The following is a 21356-nucleotide window of genomic DNA, read 5'->3' as shown; positions in this document are numbered from 1 at the left end:
CTCTGAGACACAAAAATAGATGTCCAAGTACTGTAGCAAAAGGTTAGTCTTCTGAAGAATAGAGTGGAAGCAAAAGGTTAGTCTTCTGAAGAATAGAGTGGAAGAGGCGGAAGGACGGGTCTGAAGGAATAACATATGTATAGTGGGCCTGCCGGAAGGAGAGGAAGGCACAGACCCAACAACGTATTTGGAAAATATGTTGCTTCAGGAGATTGGGCCCGGGAACCTCACACAGGGCTTCACCATCGAGAGAGCACATAGAGCATTGACTAGGCGGCCTAACCCAGCAGCGCCCTTTGAGGCCGATTATTGCCAGGGTCCTGAATTATAAGGACAGGGAAAAAATATTGGCTTACTCCAGACAGGGGGGTGAACCTGAGGAGAGCTTCTGCAGACCTGGCGGTCTACCCTAACTACACGTTTCAAGTGCAGAAGAGTAGGGCACAATTTGCATCAGTCAAGGCAAGACTCTGAGCGGCGGGGATGAAATACATGTTGATATACCCAGCGCGCCTCAAGATTATACACATCGATTATACACGTGATGCGAGTTGTGGTTTTTTGATCTCCCTGAGGACGCACAAACATGGATGTACAGAGAGATGATAAGGCTGGGGGGAGAGGATGGAGATGGCGACAGAGGGAAACGCAAAGAGAGTGCCACTTACCCTGAGGCGATAGAGGACTAAGGTACTTTGGATTGTATGAGATGCATAGTGGGGAGCGCCGGTGGCACTGTATAAGACAGCCATTTAAGCCCGGTGGGCTCTTACCAAGGGCCGGCACCCACAGCAGGGGACCTAAACGCTTGTGCATGGTTTTTGTATAGGGAAGGGTCTATTAGCAGACAAGTTGCACAACAACGACGAGGAGCCCATGGCTGTGCTTGCCGCACCCTTGAAGTATTTAATTGTAATATTAAGGGCACTTGTTTTTGTGCCCATCCATTGTGCACCAGCCTTGGGCCGGACAGCTTGGGGGGGGGGATGCGAGAAGCAGACAACCCTGAGCAAGGGCAACAAAGCTGGGCAGTTGATTCTAGTTGGGGAAATTAAGGGGAGGAATGGGTTGTCTGCATGTAGAGAGGAAGGGAAGAGCAACATAGTATGTTGTGGAACAGCGCTGAGTAAGCAGAGGTGGAAGTCTATGAGACTGTTAAAGAAGAGGGGTCGATTATACAGGAATAGAAGCAGATTGCAGGAACATTGAATGTACTTACCTGGAACGTGGTCTGAATGCTTATGTAAAAAGGAATAGAGTATTTACTTATCTTGCGAGAAGTAAAGTGGACATAGCCTTTCTGCAAGAAACACATCTCACCGCTGCAAAACAGTCATTGTTAACGAGGAATTGAAAAGGGCAAACATTTGGTTCCACGTACTCTGCCTATGCTCGCGTGGTACTAATATGGACAGTGCCCTCAGCACCCTTTAAAGCTAAGCATATTAAAACGGACGATGAGGGAAGGATGGTGCTAGTGCAAGGCCTCCTGGAACAAGTTTATACATCTTTAGTCAATAGATATGCCCCTAACCATAGCGCTGCCAAGTTTTTCCAGACCTTGTACCCACGTTTAGGCCCATATCGAGATAGCAATGTGATATAGGGAGGAGACTCCAATTGCATGCTAGACCCAACCCTAGATAGGTCAGAAACCAAATATACTAAACTCGCTTATCCTGCCAGGTCTCTACAGGCGCTCCTGGATGCTTATGCCTTGTAAGATGCCCGAGAGTCCTCCATCCAGATGATAGACATTAGTCACATTTTGTTTGTAGGGAGGGAATTGGTACGCCAAATCATGCAAGCCCAATATGAAGGTAGAGTATTGTCGGACCATGCTCCCCTTACACTGCAATGGCAATACACGGTATAGAGCCCCTATACCCACACAGAGGATTAGGAGCGAATCGCTAAGTTAGGAGCGAATCGCTAAGTGACCCACCATTCCGAGAGGGCCTTGCAAATAGCATCATAGTCTACGTAGCGTATAACTTGGCCAGTGTACCGAGTGCTAGTACCTTCTGGGAGGCATTGAAGGTGGTGGGCAAAGGGGCCGCTATAGTGGGAGTCTAGAGGAGTCCAGGCAACCATAAATAAGGAACTAGCCTCGGCGTAGGAACAACTGAAGGTGGTTGAGCAGTCTCCAGAGCATTATCCGAACTGTAATGCAAAGACGAGGGAACTGCAGTTGAAATGCATAGAATGCTGGGAGAGATTGGGCAACACAGTTTCGCCAAATATACTGAAAGGCAGCATAGAGAGGGGGACAAACCGGGGCAACTATTAGCATGGTTATATAAGAATGAAGAACGTAGGGCCCCTATACACTCAATAAACTTGGGTTAGGGGATCCTATGCTATACCCATAATGGGGTTAATGATGTGTTTCAGGAATTTTATCAGCAATTGTATCAAGAGGGGCCTCCGGTCCCGAGCACACATCTGACAAATGTGTTGAACAAGATTAAGCTTCCAATATTGACCCAAGAAGAAAGAGATCATTTAGAGGAGCCTATTACTCTGGAGGATCTTGAATTGACAATTCGGGGCTTGCTGACAGGGAAAACCAGGGTCAGATGGACTACCTGGGGAATTCTATAAAGAATATGTACAAGAATTGTCCCCTCATTTGCTTAACACCTTTAACAATTCTTATGAGGCAGGAGTGCTCCTGCTTATCTTCAGGGAATCTATTATTATACCCCTGTTAAAACCTCACACAATACCGACGGAAAGTACTTCCTATAGGTCTCTTTCAATGCTTAACCACGATAACAAGATACTGACGTACATACTGGTGACCAAAATGAAAAGTGTGTTGCACAAGTTAGTGCAGCCAGATCAGACAGGTTGGAGCATGGCTTGGAACCTGAGGAGGTTACCCCATGTGATAGACAGGAAGGCAATTTGGGGATACTCGTTGGTGCAATAGTCACATTGGACACAGTAAAATTCAGTGAGCTGGGATTGGCTTTCTGCAGTGTTGCGTAGATTTGGATTTGGACAGGTGTATATTCGGTGAGTTCAACTAGTGTACATCAGACCAATGGCTAGAGTTAAGACAGGTAGATTAATTTCGAGGGCATGGGAACCGGAGAAGGGTACAAGACAGGGCTGCCCTTCATTACCGTTGTTCTATGTCCTGGTCATGGAGCCGATTGCACAATATCTTTTTTTTTTTTTTTAAACAATTTTATTATTTTAAACAAACAACACACCAAACATTACAACTTTTTAGGACGTACATAATCGGTATCAACACATCATATTATACAGTGTTATTCTCCGTCCTCCTCCCCTCCCTCCCCAAAAACTCGAGCCGTCTCATCCATGCCACCTACATGGGCATTTCCAGGAATCTCTGTGCTTGTCGACTCGTCTGAGTCTTCTGTTTCATGGTTGACCTGGTGGGGGCTTGCCATTGAGGTCACCAGTTGCCTCCAGGCTATCAGGGGGCCCACGTTCTCCTCTCCCCCCTTGGTGACAGCTTCAAACCACACCGCGGTTTCTGCTTCTGCCCATCTCAAGCGGTCCGCCTACCATAGCTCCACTCTAGGCCTATGGGGCGCTTTACAACACATTGCAATTCTATGCTTGGCCAAGATATAGGCCAGGTCCTGTATCTTACTGATCTGCTTTGAATTGCGTGGCCTGGGAAAACTCCCAAGCATGCATGCCCAAGCGGACCTCAGGTCAAGCACCACTCCCCCACTGGCCATTCTCGTCTTTATTTCTTCCCAAAATATCTGCACCTCAGGGCAGGCCCAGAACATGTGCAGCAGCGATGTCTCCTCCTCCCCGCACCTGGGACATTTCTGTATAGCCGAGCCTCCAAACGTGGCTATTCTTCCGGGGGTCAAGTAAGCTCTGTGGGTGACATACAACTGGATCTGCTGGAGTCTTGCATTCCGGGACACCTTTTTATGGTACCTTTGAGCTCTATGTCATGGGTTCTCCTACCTCCTCCTCCCAGTCATGCCTCAGTTGGAGCAGCTCCTTCCCTGCCTTCGCACTCAGGAGCTCATATATACTGGATATTTTGTGCCCCCCCCCCCTAGACATCATACATCGTTTCCAGGGTGGCATCAGGTTCTTCCACTAGCACCGTCTCAGGCCACCTCCCCCTCACCCGTTTCATGAGCCTGGTATAAGTAATGTATTGGCCTTTATGCACCCCCGTCTCCTCCTGCAACCTCTGAAATTCCAATGCCTCCCCTTCCTGCCATAGATCTCCGAGAGTATCCAGGCCCACCGGTTCCCAGTATCTGCGGACCCCTTTAAACAGTTGGGAGTCGTCCCCGCATTGCACCACCAGTGGGACCTGCTGAGAAAGCGGATCTGGGTCGCCCACAGTCCTCCATGCTCTGCGCCAAACTTCCCAGCCCAACTCCAAAAGTCTCCCCGTCCCAGCCACTTTAGTTTTATGCAGCCACACTGTCTCTCTTAGAAAGTATAGAGCTGAATCACCTTGCAAAAGCCTAGCTTCTGCCGAGTCCTCTGCAGACAACCACCTAGTCACATACAACAGCTGTCCCGCCAAGTAATACAGTTCAAAATTCGGCAGGTGTATGCCCCCCTTCGCACATGTGTTCTGTAGTTTCTACAGGGCCAGCCTATTCCTGGAGTTGCCCCATATGAAGCCCCTGCACATGCCATGAACTCTCACAAAAAAGCATCTGGTGACCAAGTACGGGACATTCACAAAAAAATGCAAGAGTCTGGGCAAAACCACCATTTTGAGCAGAGCTGCTCTCCCCATCATGGCTAGGGGTAATCTAGACCAGAACGCCATGCTATTCTTAATACCCTCAATTGCCTTCTCTGTATTGTGTTTGTGTTCTGTCTCTATCCTATGGTAAATGTTCACGCCCAGATACCTGAATGTCACGGTCTGCCAGGGTATCTGCAGGATGGGTAGCCTCTCCAATGGGGTACTCTTGTACCTTCCCAAGGGGAACAAACTAGACTTCCCGGGGTTCACCGATATGCCTGAGAGGGTGGCATAATGATCCATCACCTCCAGCACATATTGCAGGTTCTCCTCCGGGTAGCGCAAGTAGAGGAGCATATCATCTGTATACAGTGATATCAGGTGTGTGCCTCCTGTCGTACGAATCCCCACCTTCCTGTATTGTTGCCGCAGGCAAATTGCCAGCGGCTCTAATGCCAGAATATAGAACATGGGTGACCAGGGGCATCCCTGTCTGGTCCCGCTACTGAGTTGCCATTTGTCTGAAATTATGGTTCCTGTTTTAACTCTCGCAATCGGGGAGCTGTATAACATCTGGACCCATCTGATATATCCTGGGCCCATCCCGTATCCCTTCAGGGTCGTCTTCAACCATGGCCACCGCACTGAATCAAAGGCTTTAACCGCGTCCAACGACACGATAGCCAACTCGCCCGAGTCTCCCTCGGCTTGATCAATGATATGGTGCAGCCTCCTGTGGTTGTCTGTAATATTTCTACCGGGGACATAACCTGTTTGCGCCACAACCTTAAATGCCTCCCATACTGTTCCCACAGAGCGTACACTGCCCGTGTTGATTTCAAAATATTCCTCAATGGCCTCACTCAAATCCTCTCGGAATCCCGCATCCTGTAGAGCCTCAGTTCTGAGCCTCCATGTCGGGATTCGTGCTCTGGAGGGTTGATGTCACCACTCTACGACCAAAGGCGAATGGTCTGATAATACTCGGGCCTTGTATTTCGCTCCCACCATTTCTCCCACTATCTCGGCAGCAGCAAACACATAATCCAGCCTCGTATGCAGGTCATGTGGCGCTGCGTAATGCGAGTATTGCCTTTCCAATGGGTGTATTCGTCTCCACACATCCACTAGGCCGAGGCCCGTCAACAGTGTCCTCAGCACTTTGGCTGCTGGCGCTGGCTTTTCTGATTTGTCATCTGACCTGTCTATCCGGGGGTTCAGGGTGCAATTGAAGTCCCCCCCCCACACCATCGCGCCACCCACCAGGGGGGGTCATTTTACTATATAGGGACCTAAAATATGCCGCTGTATCATGGTTAGGGGAATACAAATTTATGATGTTCACTTCTCCAGGAGTCCCGGCACCACCACCATTCTGCCTTTTGGGTCTGTCGTCGAACTGAGCAGCTGAAATGGCACATGCGGTGCCACCCATGTAATCACCCCTCTGGCATATGCTGAGTATGTGGCCCCTATGACATTACCCCACCATTTTCTCCTGACCATCTCCAACTTCTCCTTGGTGAGGTGGGTCTCCTGTAGCAGAGCTATGTCAATCTGCATCTTCTTTAGGTACATCATCACCTTATTACGTTTTAGATAACTATTGAGGCGCCGCACATTCCAGGTCACGATTCTGAGATTACCCGATGCCATTGACTCAATGTTCTTCCCCTCCCCGCTCCCTCTGATATCTACGTCGAGGGCCCGTTTTCTGACTCTCAACCCTCCCAACCTCAACAACTTCCCCCCTCCGTCTCCCCAACCCTACCCCACTGTACACACCCCCCCTCCCCTCTTACCCAACCCCAACAAATGCCCAGCTCCATCCCTGGATCTCGGGCCCACCCGCGTCTGGTCTTGTCTCGTGAACCGAGAGCTAGGACCCCGCGGGGTGTCACCAAACTAACAGTGACCCAGTGACCTAACTAGGGGTAACGCTATGGGGTTCAAGGGATGTCTCCCAGGAGCTCCCAATTGTCTTATTAGGAGTGGTTGCTCCAAGCGGATCTTGCCAGTATGTATTTCCTGCAACACATTCCCCACATACTTTATTTAGTACTATACTCTAGTCCCAGTGTCTTGTGCTGTGTCACCAAAGATGATCCAGCTGCGTGCTACTTATCTTCTGCGGCTTCCGTCTGGATACCCGGTTCTTGGGGGCGACCCTGCATATCCAGCCAGTGTGTAGCATCCTCAGGCGTCTCGAAAAACAGGGTTTTGTTCTTTTGAACACTTTCAGTTTGGCCGGATAAAGCAACATGTATCTGTGGCCAGCCTCTCTTAACCTCCTTTTCACCGACCTAAGGTTCATCCTACTGCGTTGTTCGTGCAAAGTGTAGTCCGGGTACACTGTGATTTTTGCCGGCCCCCTTTCGATCGTACCTCCCTTCCGGAAGAATTTGAGTTTCTTTTCCCGATCCCGGTAGTTTAAAATCTTCGCAATCAGCGGCCGGAGGGGGGTGGGGGGGGGGTTCCCGGTGGCGGTCTCCTTGGTCAAAGCCCTGTGCGCCCTCTCAACTGCAAACCCCTGGGACAGCGCTCCGCCAGTTATTTCCTGCAGAAGCATGGATTCCACATATTCCGTTGGGGTAGGTCCCTCCATTCCTTCTGGCAATCCTACAATACGAATGTTATTGCGTCTAGCGCCCCCTTCTGCCTCCTCTGCCCTGTTCTCCAGGTTGCCCACGCACTGCACCGGGCATGAAGTTCCGATCTGTGGGGGGCGCACGCCGCCGTGTTTGGGGCCATCGCCTTTTCCAAGTTCCCAGTGCGCTCTGCGAGCGTCCTCACGTCCTGTCTCAGCAAGTTGACATCTTCCTGGACCGCACCGATCTTAAGGTCCAGTCCCACTTTTAGTACGTTCATTGCCAGGCCCAGTTTGGTCTCCCAGGCAATTTTCAGGTCCACAATCGTCGCCAGCACCTCCTGGATCGTGCCCAGTGTCTAAGCTGACACCGTAGTGGTGTTGTCTCTGCTTTTGCCTCCTTCTGCCCCTGGAGATGTCTTGGCATAGGCATCCAGCGTGGGCTGCTTGTTCCTGGGTCTAACAATTTTGTTAGACATTGTGCTATGCCGTCCGGGCGCGAGCCAGCAGCGCCTCCCCGCTCGCAGAAACCAACGTGGCGTCAGGCCACTCTCAGTGCTCAGAGGCCGCTTCAGCCGTATTTGGGTGTATCCTTATTGCTCGTCGCACTCCTGGAATGAGCTGTGTCCTCCCATGTACCTGCACCCACGCAGTATCACACAACCAGCCCTTGCCGTGTTGCCTTCAGTGGCCGGTGGTTAGACGCTCACACTGACCCTGTACCACCCCTCTCCAACACTCTATTGGCCCCAGGGCCCTCCGGATCACAGTCTGGTCCTGGGTGCTTCCCCCCGGCTCCTCAGCACTTTTGGGTGGGTCCAGCAGCGGGTCTGCCCCACTTTGTCCCTGGGCCACTCTGTTCAGTTCCCCACTCCACCAGCGTGTGCTGTGTGTGCTGCCTCCTTAGCATGTGCGCAGCAGTTGGTATGCCACTCAGGGGCTTATACTCCCTGGCCCCCTCTTGGGCCTTATGTGCCACTTCCCAGTCCCTGCACGCACTCTGTGGCTTGAGCGCTCCAATTTCCCCCACTCCAGCTCGCGCTTTGCACAGGCATCCGCTCCAGAGTGGGGGCCTTTATACGGTGCTGGGGGCCCGTGTCCGGGCTTTTTGCCCTCTTCAGCTTCCCTAGGACGACCTCATCGGGCCTGCTGACTTGCCTAGATGCTTTTGTCCAGTCTGTAATGTGACTAGGCTGCCTTGTACGATTTCAGGGGCTTAGCCTGAGCACTGGGGAGTGCCTCTCCTTTTTTTTCCCCCCTCTCCTCCTGCAGCCCTCAGTACAATTCACCAGGTTCGGGTCCTACCTATGCAGCTCAGCGTGTTGTGTGCTCAGTTTGGGCCGTGGTGTGGGGGCCACAGCTCCAGCAGATGGTCCAGCTTAAGTGCAGCCCGCTCTGTCCATTGGCTGGTGTGCAGTCTGCGAGCCCTCCGTCGGCTCCTCCGTTGTCCGCTATCAGCCCATGTGTAGCGGGCAGCTCTCTGCGCTCCCTGGCTTCCCTTCCGGACCGCTTCCGTGTCTTCCCAGGTCCGTCACACGCTGCCGAGGGTGCCAGCTGTGCACCCCCCGGGGCACGTCAATCTTCCGGCGGTGCCCCGGTGTACGGGGAGGGAGCTTCACTCCACTCCTGCGCCCTCCCTCCGCCTGACAGTCCTTGCTATGGCGCGCAGCTGGCGCCGTTAGGGTCCCCGCCGGGGCTCGCACTCCTCGGCCCTCCTGGCCCCCCTCGGGTCCGGACAGCATGCAAACTCCTAGGCCCTTTATGCGCCCAATAGCTTGGGCGCACCAATTTGCTCTCTCCGGTCCGCGTTGTGCTCCCTCATCCGCTCCAGAGCGGGGGCCGTGAAACAGAGCTGGGGGCTGTGTCCAGCAGCCCGTGTCCGGGCCGTTCGCTCCCTTCAGCTCCTCTAGAGCGACCCCCCCAGACGCTGCAATCTTCAGTTGGGGCCAGGATACAGCTGGAACCGCTCCGCCCGCTCTGGATATTCTGTCGGGTCCGGTCCCAGCCCTCTGTTGCACCGAGCTTCAGCGGGGGTCGACGTGTTGTGTCTCGCACTCTTGTGGGCCCCAGTGGAGCGGGGCCTCCGTCCCACCGTAGGTCAGCGCACACAACTCAGCTCCCGGCGGGTCTTTGTACAGCCGGCTTCTTCGGTGCTGGCAGCGGCAGCGCCACCGCTCACTCGCTTCCTCAGCACTCCTCCGTGCCCAGCAATCGGGGGGCAGCGCCGGCTCCCGCCATGCTCCCGCTCGCTGCGGGCCGCAGTGCCCGTGTCTGGGTCCAGCCGAGTCCGCCAAATCGGCCTGTATTCTGAGCTTCGGTAGGGTTCAGGCGGCCACTATGCGCATCTTCCGCAGCACCAGTGCGCTCCGCCGCTATAGCAGTCTTATGGGTCTCCTCCAGCCAACCGTGTCTTGTCCGCCTTGGGCCAGTCTCCACAAGCAGTGCAGCGTCACGGCAGACACGAGCCTGGCCACAGCTGCAGATTTTCTGTTTGCGGCACCGTGGTCAGTTTATGACCCTTTGTCTGCCGCCGGCCATTTTGTCCTTCTTCATAACGCAGGCACACAGCTTTTCGCGAGACACCGCAACTCGCTCATTAAGCTGCTGCTTGCATTTTCCTGGTGCCCAGAAGACGCTCCAGCTATTCATGAGTCCGTGGGTATGCTTGCAGCAGTCTGATATTCCTGCAAACCGACTTTCTTTCCAAGGATCGGTGTCAGATCACGCCATCAAGCCACGCCCCCCGCACAATATCTTAGGACAGAATATAAGGACGCTGGTATTGAGATAGATGGGGCCAGACAATTGATATCTTTGTATCCCGAGGATACTTTATTATGCATTTAGAACCCAGAGGATAAACGATTGCTCGAGGCTATGGCTCTCTTTGAGAAACTGTCGGGGATCACCATAAGTGAGGATAAATCAGCATTATTTCCGATAGCAGGACTGAGTAAAATAAAAGTAGATTACCTGCCAGTGCTGGCGCTGTAATTGAAAGAGCGCTCGTTCAAGTATTTGGGGGTGAAGGTGTATCATGACTCGGAGGAAGAGCACTTAGATAATACATAACAGGCACTGGAGGGTATAAAGAACTCTATGAAGTTTTGGATCAAGTTGCCACTGTCAATGATGGGGAGGGCGGCCATGTTGAAGATGGTGGTGTTGCCTAGACTATTGCACTTTTTTGTGAACGTCCCATTCTATATACCTAAGGTCTTTTTTAAATAATTAAAAATGATCACTAGAAGCTTCTTGTGGCAGAATGGACGAAGCAGGATTGCACTGACATCGCTATATAGACCGCATGAAGAAGGGGGCATCACAGTTCCGCATTTTGAATTGTACTATATAGCACGGCAAATGCAATTTGTGGTGGATTATCTCGCTGAAGACTCCAGTCCAGACACACAAATGTTGCAAATAACTGAGACGTGTCATTACTTGAAGGAAATACTGTGGATGGGGAAACCCCCGGGGACCCGACAGTCACACCTGGTGTCTCTTGAGGTAAGAGTATGTGACAAAGCCTTAGCGGTGATGGTGCTAACGGACCCAATATCATTACAGACCCCCCTGATTTCAGTAATGTCCTCTTCGCCGCCGGCGAGTAAAGGTCTATGGAAAGATTGGGAAACCTTTGGGGTGGCCACCATAGGTGATCTGTTGCAGGACACTGTTGTTATACCATTCTTGGATTTGGCAAGCCAGACCAGCTTACATGTAAGCCAATACATGCTACATAATGCAAGCAAGAGAGAGATAATGTGCCGATGGCCAGCATACAGTGAGTTAATGGAGAAACATTATATAGTGGACATTCTTTATGATGAAGCAGAGGGAGGGCATTCCATATCGAGAATATATGACCTTTTGCTGTCTAATGAACCGGTCTCCCCTCTGGCAATAAGGGGTAAATGGGAATCGGATCTGGGGATCACCTTTGCTGATGCACAATAGAGGAGGGTCCTCGGATACCACAAGAAGGTGTCACGAAATGTGAGACTCCAGCTCATACAATTGTTAGTCACACACAGAGCATACAAGACACCTCAGCGGATCTTCAGATTCCCGGGGGCAGCTGAACAGAGATGCCCAAGGTGTAATGCTACGGAAGCAAGAATGTTACATATGTTTTGGCCGTGCCCAGTAGTGGGACTTTACTGGAAGGAGGTGGCAAGTAGACTAAAGAAAGGGAGAGTAGAGTTAGATGTGCTTTCTCCAAGTGCATGTTTGCTGGGATGTTTCCCCCACCCCAAAAGCCGAAAACATGTTGTCAATCTGAAGGACCTGGCATGTATTCTGGCTAAATGTAGAATTGAAATGGCATGCAAATCCGTTAAAGACCCTGGAGTGGCGGACTGGTGGAGGGACTTGCATAGGTGGGGAGGAGCGGAGACTGTGGCATGGAGAGGGGCAATGCAGCATAATTGTGAGGAGGCCACTGGGGGAATCACAGGATGGGAGGGGTTGTTTGCAGCATAATTGTGAGGAGGCCACTGGGGGAATCACAGGATGGGAGGGGTTGTTACAAACTCTGTTTACCAATGCATCCACCGAAGAAGCAGTAATGGATAGACCTAAGTGAAAGAGAATGTTGGGCCTACCTGACGAAATGTAGATGGGTTGTAAGATCTAAGGAATGCAAGCAGACTAGGGGTGTGGGATTTGGGATGGAAAGGGAGGAAGGAACAGGTAGGAGGGAATGGGTGTGGGGTACATGACATGTTATTTGAAAATGGAAAATGCTGTTGATATGGTATATGATATTGGAGTGTGATGTTTTTGTTTGTGTAACTGGTTTTGGAAATTAATAAACAGTATCTAAAAAAAGAAATGCATTCACTCCTATGGAACACTTTCAGGGACAAAGTGACTATTACAAAGACAAATGTATTGCCACTGCTTAGCGTGTAGGCTTCACATAAGGCAGGGTGGACCCTTTCAGATTGTATCAGAGAAACTAAAATATTTGGGGATTTGTATTTCCATTGAGATTCCCGCTCAAAGAAAAAAAAAAAGAAGGACATGGGGAGATGGAACATTCTACTGCAATCATTGTCTTGGAAAGTTAATGCCCTTCAAATGAATACAATGCCCAAGCTTATATATTTAAGTCATATTATCCAGGCAAAGATCCCCCAAACAGCAATGACTTGAACAGGATCTTGATTAACTTTGCATGGAGACACAAATGGCTAGTATTAAAGCAACATTAAAAGTCACTAAACTGAATGGGGGATTTCAATTCCAGATATTTGAGCTTGTCATTTGGGCACACAACTTTTATATTAGATTTTATATTATATTAATTATATAGTAAGAGATGGGTGGCCAGAATCGATTGCCTGCCATGGAAACTGATAGAACAAGAAATTGTGCCACCTATGGGCGTATTCTCTTGCTGTTCTGTCCCAGAGGACACCCCCTAACCATAATAAAAACACTCTGCAATGAGTTACTTGCTTAAATGCTGGCATTTGGCTCAGAGAGGTATACAAACAATACGAGTAGATCAATCGGCACACCTGATTTTTGTATGTATATAGTAAGCGGATTTTATACAAGGGAATAATGCATTTTAAGGTGCAGAGGAGAAAGATGACATCCCTGGCATATGGGCTGCAAAGACATAAAACAAAAGTCGAGTTCCCAAATCTGGGAACTCGCGTCCTCTGCACTCTATGGGTGGCTCAATGATGAGTCCTATTATTAATTTTTTCTATTAAATAGAAGATTGGGTAATATATTAGATTGAGAATAACAGTAGAATGATCAATAATAATTGTTCAATTGCATACGTACAAATATACACAATGACAAAACGTATATTAGTTTGAATCCAAAGATTTATTTAGGAGCCCAACACGTTTCGTGAATTGGTTCACTTCTTCAGGGGCAATTTTCATAATTTTCAAACTTTTCAAACAATCTCTGAAAAACATAACATTCAAATACATCCACATTAGAACAAATCATCTCAATGCAGAGTATCTTATATATTATTACAAAGGTAATCAAATCAGTCATATCATAACACCTAATTTTGTGGATAAAGATCCAAAAAGAAACCCATATCACGCTCATTCATTTGTTCTTTACTAATAGTCATAGACACACTGTGTCCTATCTGTACAAAAAAGTTCATCACAAAGTGAATCACATATAATATCTATTTAGTATGTTGTGTTAAACCCAATGGTCAATAAAGTAATTGCTGTCAAAAATAGGGCGTGTCAATATTCCAAGAGAACATTTACCTATGGTTTAGATTATATCAGTCATCAAAAATATAGTTTTACATCATCGAGAAGGTTGGAAGTAGATCCTCTGTCTATTCGCGTCAGAATATGCTGAGGTCCTATTCGAAAAATATGCAAAAAATTATATTGTCAAAAATAATTAGAATGGATAGGTAGGTAAGAAAAAGTAAAGATAGTAAAGGCATAGCTGTATCTTACCAGCAAGGGTCTCAACACAGTTAACAAGTAAATACTGAAGGGGGATCCAATTTAGAAGTGTGGTCAGCCATTTTGTTCAGCAATGAATGGGCCAGGGATAACCCCTTGCTCTAAAAAGAAATCCAAAAAAAAGGAAGGGTTAAATGACCCTAGTGGGCTTAAAGTCAAACAAGTATCAAGAGTCGAAGTACACTCACGTTGGACGAAATAGTGTAGAAGAAAAGAAGAAGAACACAGTCTTCCTGGGGGAGCTGTCTCTTGGCAGGATCCGCTACAAAGGAGGTGACTGGAAGCGGTCCTTAAATACTCAGAAGTATAGCGATGCAAATCAACGTACTGCGTCGGGAGAACGTGTGAGTCCCCGGTGTAAACACTGTGACGTCATCACACGCATGCACAGTTGTGTGTTAAAGCAGGAACATGTATATTCCGATATAAAGTGTCTCGGGAAACACAAAAAGAATATTTAATGGATGCTGGAAGCAAACTCGACTGGCAGAAAACATCTGGATGATGTTTAACGAGTAAAAGCATCTAAAGCAAAGTAAGAGCCAATAAAAGCGGATGATGCGCATAAAGAAGTATTATGGGATAATTGTATGAAATAATAAGTGTGGTCAACATCGTAAGAGTAATAAAAAAGGGAGGAGATGGTAAAAATAGAAAAATTAAGAATATAGTGTAAAAAATGTAAAAAAGTCATGTTGTGTGGGATACATCTCAAAAGATCAGTCGTCGTCATGGCTTGAATTCACATGTCCCTAATGCTAAATCTAATTTGTGATAAATGGTAAAAATGACAATAATATAAAAATCACCCATCCAGCATCCATTAAATATTCTTTTTGTGTTTACCGAGACACTTTACATCGGAATATACATGTTCCTGCTTTAACACACAACTGCGCATGCGTGTGATGACGTCACAGTGTTTACACCGTGACGTCACACGTTCTCTTGACGCAGTACGTTGATTTGCATCACTATACTTCTGAGTATTTAAGGACCACTTCCAGTCACCTCCTTTGTAGCGGATCCTGCCAGGAGACAGCTCCCCCCGGAAGACTGTGTTCTTCTTCTTTTCTTCTACACTATTTCGTCCAACGTGAGTGTACTTCGACGCTTGATACTTGTTTGACTTTAAGCACACTAGGGTCATTTAACCCTTCCTTTTTTCGGATTTCGTCATTGCTGAACAAAATGGCTGACCACACTACTAAATTGGATCCCGCTTCAGTATTTACTCGTTAACTGTGTTGAGACCCTTGCTGGTAAGATACAGCTACGCCTTTACTATCTTTACTTTTTCTTACCTACCTATCCATTCTAATTATTTTTTACAATATTTTGTTTGCATATTTTTCGAATAGGACCTCAGCATATTCTGACGCGAATAGACAGAGGATCTACTTCCCACCTTCTCTATGATGTAAAACTATCTTTTTGATGACTGATATAATCTAAACCATAGGTAAATGTTCTCTTGGAATATTGACACGCCCTATTTTTGACAGCAATTACTTTATTGACTATTGGGTTTAACACAACATACTAAATAGATATTATATGTGATTCACTTTGTGATGAACTTTTTTGTACAGATAGGACACAGTGTGTCTATGACTATTAGTAAGGAACAAATGAATGAGCATGATATGGGTTTCTTTTTGGATCTTTATCCACAGAATTAGGCGTTATGATATGACTGATTTGATTACCTTTGTAATAATATATAAGATACTCTGCATTGAGATTATTTGTTCTAATGTGGATTTATTTGAAAGTTATGTTTTTCAGAGATTGTTTGAAAAGTTTGAAAATTATGAAAATTGCCCAATTCACAAAATGCGTTGGGCTCCTAAATAAATCATTGGATTTAAACTAATATACGTTTTGTCATTGTGTATATTTGTACGTATGCAATTGAACAATTATTATTGATCATTCTACTGTTAATCTCAATCTAATATATTACCCAATCTTCGATTTAATAGAAACAATTAATAATAGGACTCATCATTGAGCCACCCATAGAGTGCAGAGGACGTGAGTTCCCAGATTTGGGAACTCGACTTTTGTTTCAGAGAGGTATTCACCCATGGTGTCTTTCGCACGCTCTTACTTTAAATAGTCTCACGTGATGTCTCACCAAAGATACACCTTTGATTTAGTTATGTATGAATGAGGATGAAGTCTTCAAGGTTAAGGTTAGACACCGATATGCGCAACATTCCCTCATTCCTTTCAGCCACTATCAACTGGCTCTAGGGAATAACACAGGCAACTGGTGGCATTATACATGTTGCATCTCAAATTGCCAAAAAACAACAACCTCGTCCCGATTGAATGTTAACTTGTTGGGAAGACGACAATCCAATGATTCACCATTTTTGGAGATTGCTTAGTTTACATAACGACACCAGGGACAGCATTCTAGCTGCAGCATGGTCAGACGATGTACATCAGCTCCAAAATACTTGGTTGACAAATTCTTCAGACGTCAATCCAACAGGCCCACCCGATCTAAATACACACACTGCTTAAATATTTCCAGATTCAAATTACAAAAAGCAGGGGGCATCAGCTTCCCAGTTCCAGCGGCCAATCTCTGGAAACTCCCTGCCCATAGCACTAAGAGCTGAACCCTCATTCTGGATTTTTAGAAAAAAAATAAAAACCTGGCTCTTTGCACAAGAGAGTTAAAGGTTGCCTATTTCTTCTGCAATGTCACATGTTTTGCCTGGAAAGCTGCCTAGAACGGTAAACACAAGCCAATTGCCATGTATCCTCTATTGTATGTAACTATTATGGATTCCTTAAGCAAATGCACCCAGATACCCTCAGGTTAGATGTGCTCTATAAATAAATAAATCTTCAACCCATACCTAAAAAAAAAACTTAAGCTTCCACTGCAACAGGTTCACTTTGACCAAACACTCCGTTATATTTGAGCTCCAACATCATTGCATCGAACAGTTGTTTCTCAAATACACCAATTCCTCAAACCACACCAGATATTCTACCATTTCTAAACATGTACACGCATGTTGCCATACACACACACACACACACACATATATGTCCATGATGTTTGTCTTTTAAAAGCATGTATTTCCATGAATTCTCGGGTGCATATTACTTATTACATCTGGTGCACTTAGAGTATAAATGAATTTGCTAATAAGTCGATCTGAATATAACTATATTCATGAATGAGAAAATGTTTGGGGATAAAATAACAACCGTGTGCTACCATCTTACTTGGAACACAAATCTTTGTGTGTGTGTTTAAGCGTAACTTTACTTAATCTAACTATTCAAACATGGCTGACACGTTACTATGACACACATATAAGGATTGTAATGATGTAGACACTGAGACTGGACTGCATGGGATACACTTATATAGCTGAGTGTTTTATTGTAATTTTGTTTACTTGGACAAAGCCCCTGTAGAGCGAAACACGTCATCAGAGGAAGACTCTCCCTCTTCAGGGTGCTGTATCAATAAATTGGCTTATGGAAAAGACAATGCCTTGTTTGCTTTATGGTGCTGAAATGGGCCTTCTGGCAAATGTTTGGGGAAGGTTTGAAGCCCTTTTATGGAAAAGGGTTTTAATTCTTCCACAAGGGATCCCAAAAGCAGTGTTAAGACATGAGGTGGGTTTAATCTCACTTGATGCTCGTGTAGACTAGAAAAGATACCAGTTGTTGAGATCTATTTTATTGCCTCCAGAAAACTCTGCATTAAGATTTGAATTGGTTCAAATGTCCTGCAAGGTTTTGTTGAGTGGTATCCTAACAACCAAATGATTAGGTTATGTTATGTTATTTTGCATTTATATAGCGCCTTATTTACCATTGGTATGGTCTCAAGGCACTTGTAGGTTGAAAGCCCTCTGGAACAAGTGCTTATGACATTACGGTGGAGGATCTTCTTACCTCTCCAAAGACAGTAAAAAAAGCAATCTTTGAATTTGATTGAATTAAAAAAGAAAATCGGGCCTTAGCTATGGATTACCATCTTTTTTATCATTTTAAATATGAAATTATAGCCTACAATGCTCTACCTTTTTATTTACAAAAGCGTCCATCTAGAAAATATAGACAAGACATGTTGCGTTTTAAATTAAATGTCCTCTCTACTCAAGAGTTAACATTTTGAGGAATGATCGTACTTGTAGGTTTTGTGATAATGAAGTAGAGACAATTTTCCATCTTGTGAATGTTTGTGAAGTCCTGTCTAAACTACGTTATGAATTCTTTGGTAGATTTGTTTATGATGAATGTTTTTTAAAGACAGAGCAGTTTTGCTCGAGAATTTTAAATATTAATGAAATTTCGTTGAATATTGCAATTTCAAACTTTTTGGGGACATTATTTCAAAATAGATTGTTGATTGTACGTGAGAAGGATTTTTTGATTATGAATTTTATAGTCCAATGATGTTGTTTTGGATTAACTTGCTTATATTATAATTAATCATTCTTAAATGTTACTGCAAAGGTTTGTTATAAACTATATGCAATTAAATAAATAAATCAAATAAATTGGCTTATAAATCACGGTACCTTGAGTGCTGTCTGATCGCCTTGTCTGTGCGCATATATATCAGGCCTTGCAGGGCTAGTTATTTCCTGCACTACTCGCCACAAAAAACTATTCTCGCCCCTCCAAAAAAGTTTGTAAAAAATTCCACTTTTTTGTTAAATGTTTAATTTCACCATTAATAAATATCATATTTGGTGCAATGCTTCCACCCAGTGGCAAACCGTGCACAGTGAAAGTGTATTTGCTATTTACTGCAGTAAATAGCAAATTAAACTTTTCTACATCCCTGCACTCATCATGAAGGGCGAGGACAAAGTAAATCTTGCGAGCCCTGTATATAGCATGCATTACTTACCGTAAACGTATTTCTGATGCTTGTATCTGCTTCGATTCACATGCTTTGCATAGGCCGATATCTAGTGGTAGGCGCACAGTATTGCACATGTTTTCTGAGTTTGAAAAGGGACGTCGACTGCTCGTGTTTGTAATATTATGCTTGGTGTGACATCTACTGTACACATGATCCCTCACGCATTGAGGTCCCTCAGATTATTTGTTTTTGACTAGAGGAAGTATAAAGTGTAAGCGTGGAGACCAGGTAAGTTATGATGAGGTGTGAAGACATCTATGATTTACCCAAGAACCTTCAACTCCAAGAGGGGAGGAAGGGCGGCGCATGTGAATCTAAGCAGATACAAGCATCAGAAATATGATTACGCTATCCGATGTAAGCCTTCTGGGGCTTGTGGATCTGCTTAGAATCACATGCTTTGCATAAATTGGCGAGCAGCACTTGGAGAAACAGGTGGGTTACTTGAGGGTAGAGCGGCGAAGAGATATTTTAACACTGTTTGGCGCACCTGTGCATTACCTTTTGAATGTGTATCCAAACAGTAATATTGTGTGAAAGTGTGAACTGAACTCCAAGTGACAGCTTTGCAAATGGTGTCTAGGGGCACGTTTGCTATGTAAGCTAGAGTTGCCCCTGTGCCTCGAGTTGAGTGCGCTCTGGGCTTGTATGCCAATGTTCATTTAGCAAGAGAAAAGCAATGTTGGATACAGTTAACACTCTATTTTGAAATAGTCAATTTAGAGATAGTCACCCTCTCTCCCTGCTGCTAGAGATAAAGAAAAATTGTCTGTTTCTCTGATTGGTTTTGTCTTTTGTAGATAATACATGACAGCCCTTCTGACATCAAAAATGTGTAGGCTTTTTTCCTGCTGTGTTGGTGGGGTGCTGGAGGAACATAGGAAGTTCTATGGATTGATTTACATGGAACTTTGAGATGAATGCTGGAAAAAAACAAGGATGTGTGCGTAACACAACCTTGTACTGCCAGTGCGTGTAGTTCACTAAAACTTCTTATAGGTGTGATGGCAACAAGGAAAACTGCCTTTTAAGTGAGATGTTTAAGGCTGGCTTTGTGCATTGGCTCGAAGGGGGCCCCAATGAGCTTTGTAAGTTCAATATTCATGTCCCAGCTGGGCGTTGGATTAGAAACTGGAAGGTACAATTTTATTTTTTTTAATTTTTTTATTGGCATTTATGCATTTTTGAACATTTACAATACCCATCCCTACGCATCCCTCCCCCCCCTGCCACCCCTGTCCGCCTCCCTCCACTCATCACCCCCAGATCGCTGCAAGGGATATCGTCCAATGTCTCAAAATAAAGTACACATAAGGGCCAAAATCTACAAAACATCTAACAGGCGGATTCTTTGAGGGCACCATTGTTCTCGATAGTCCTTATGAAGGAGGTCTAAAACCATGTCCCAATCTTCCTTAAATTTGGTATAATCCCCCTGGATAGTGTAAATCACCCATTCTAATGAAGTGCAGTGCCACATTTTTGCTATCCATTCTTGTTCAGTGGGGACCACAAATTGTTTCCATTTTTGAGCTATCAAGGAGAGAGCGGCCACACTCAAAATCATGTACGCTTTCCTCTGAAGTTTAGCCGAAAGTATATCCAGTACATCACCCAGACTAAACATAGCACACTCTTTTAGGATTTGGAGCCAAAAATGGCTTTCATTGCATTATAAACAGAGTCCCAAAACGGTTTCAGTATTGGTCATGTCCGCCAAACATGCACCCATGTGCCTACCTCCTTGCAACCTCGCCAACATGCCTGGTATGGCGAGAGATAGAATTTATGCAGTTTCTCCAAAGTTAAATGCCACTGTACTAGAATCCTTGTCCACATTTCCCGGATCTGTAACCCCCTCATTAGCTTTGGGATCCTCTGCCACACTTCCCACCATTGCTCCTCAGAGATTGGAAGGGGTAGTACGTTTACCCATTGTTTCATGTAGGTCCATTGTGTCTGGGCCGCTGGGAGGGGGAACATGTGATACAAGTCACTTATCATCTGGCAATCTCCAGAGTTTGTCACTAAGTATTTTTCCAGTGGTGTGAGTTCCCTAGTTATAGATTGTTTCATGCCCGGGGCTAGTAGGCAATGCCTTAGCTGTGCTTATCGAAGCCTATCCTCCTCCCGCAACCCTATGGATGGTTTGCATTGGTGGAACGGCATGAACTCCTACCCTTCCATCATATTCCTCGCTCGCCGACAGCCTGCTTCTTCCCACCTGGTGAACGCACCTTTCTCCAACCCCGGGTAAATTGGCGATTACATAGCAAGGGAGTAAACGGAGACGGGAAAGTTGTAATACCAGTGCTCTTGATCACAACATCCCATGTGTCACCTACAAGAGCCGTTATCTGGCTTCTATACATATTGGGGGGGCCTATCCGCTTTTGGATACCACAAGACTTCATCAAGGGGTCTGCCCAGCACCACTCTAGTCCATCCTTCGCCATATCTTGTCTGGGTTCCTACTAAACTGACCTTGTATAACCCTTAACTGGGCTGCTTGGTAATATGTCTGGAAATTCAGAAATTCGGAACCACCATCCCCCCGCACCCTGGTGGAGCGTCATGACTTTCCATGCCACCCGTAGCTTATTGCCCTGCCAGATGGAATTTCCCACCAATTTGTTCAGGGTCCTAAATAATTTCTGAGGGACCACTAGGGGG

At 46.1% G+C, this 21356-nt stretch overlaps 1 protein-coding gene across 2 annotated transcripts in view; it reads right to left on the bottom strand.

Moving 5' to 3' along the window:
- LOC138453690 (uncharacterized) overlaps positions 1-21356 on the bottom strand; it is a 724495-nt gene that overhangs the window by 216547 nt on the left and 486592 nt on the right. The window lies entirely within an intron of this gene.

The sequence above is a fragment of the Ambystoma mexicanum genome, chromosome 4p (assembly GCF_040938575.1).
Source record: "Ambystoma mexicanum isolate Mex_15411 chromosome 4p, UKY_AmexF1_1, whole genome shotgun sequence".
Taxonomy (NCBI): Eukaryota; Metazoa; Chordata; class Amphibia; order Caudata; family Ambystomatidae; genus Ambystoma; species Ambystoma mexicanum.
Note: the sequence above shows the minus strand (reverse complement) of the source record. Positions and strands in the feature narration are given on the sequence as shown.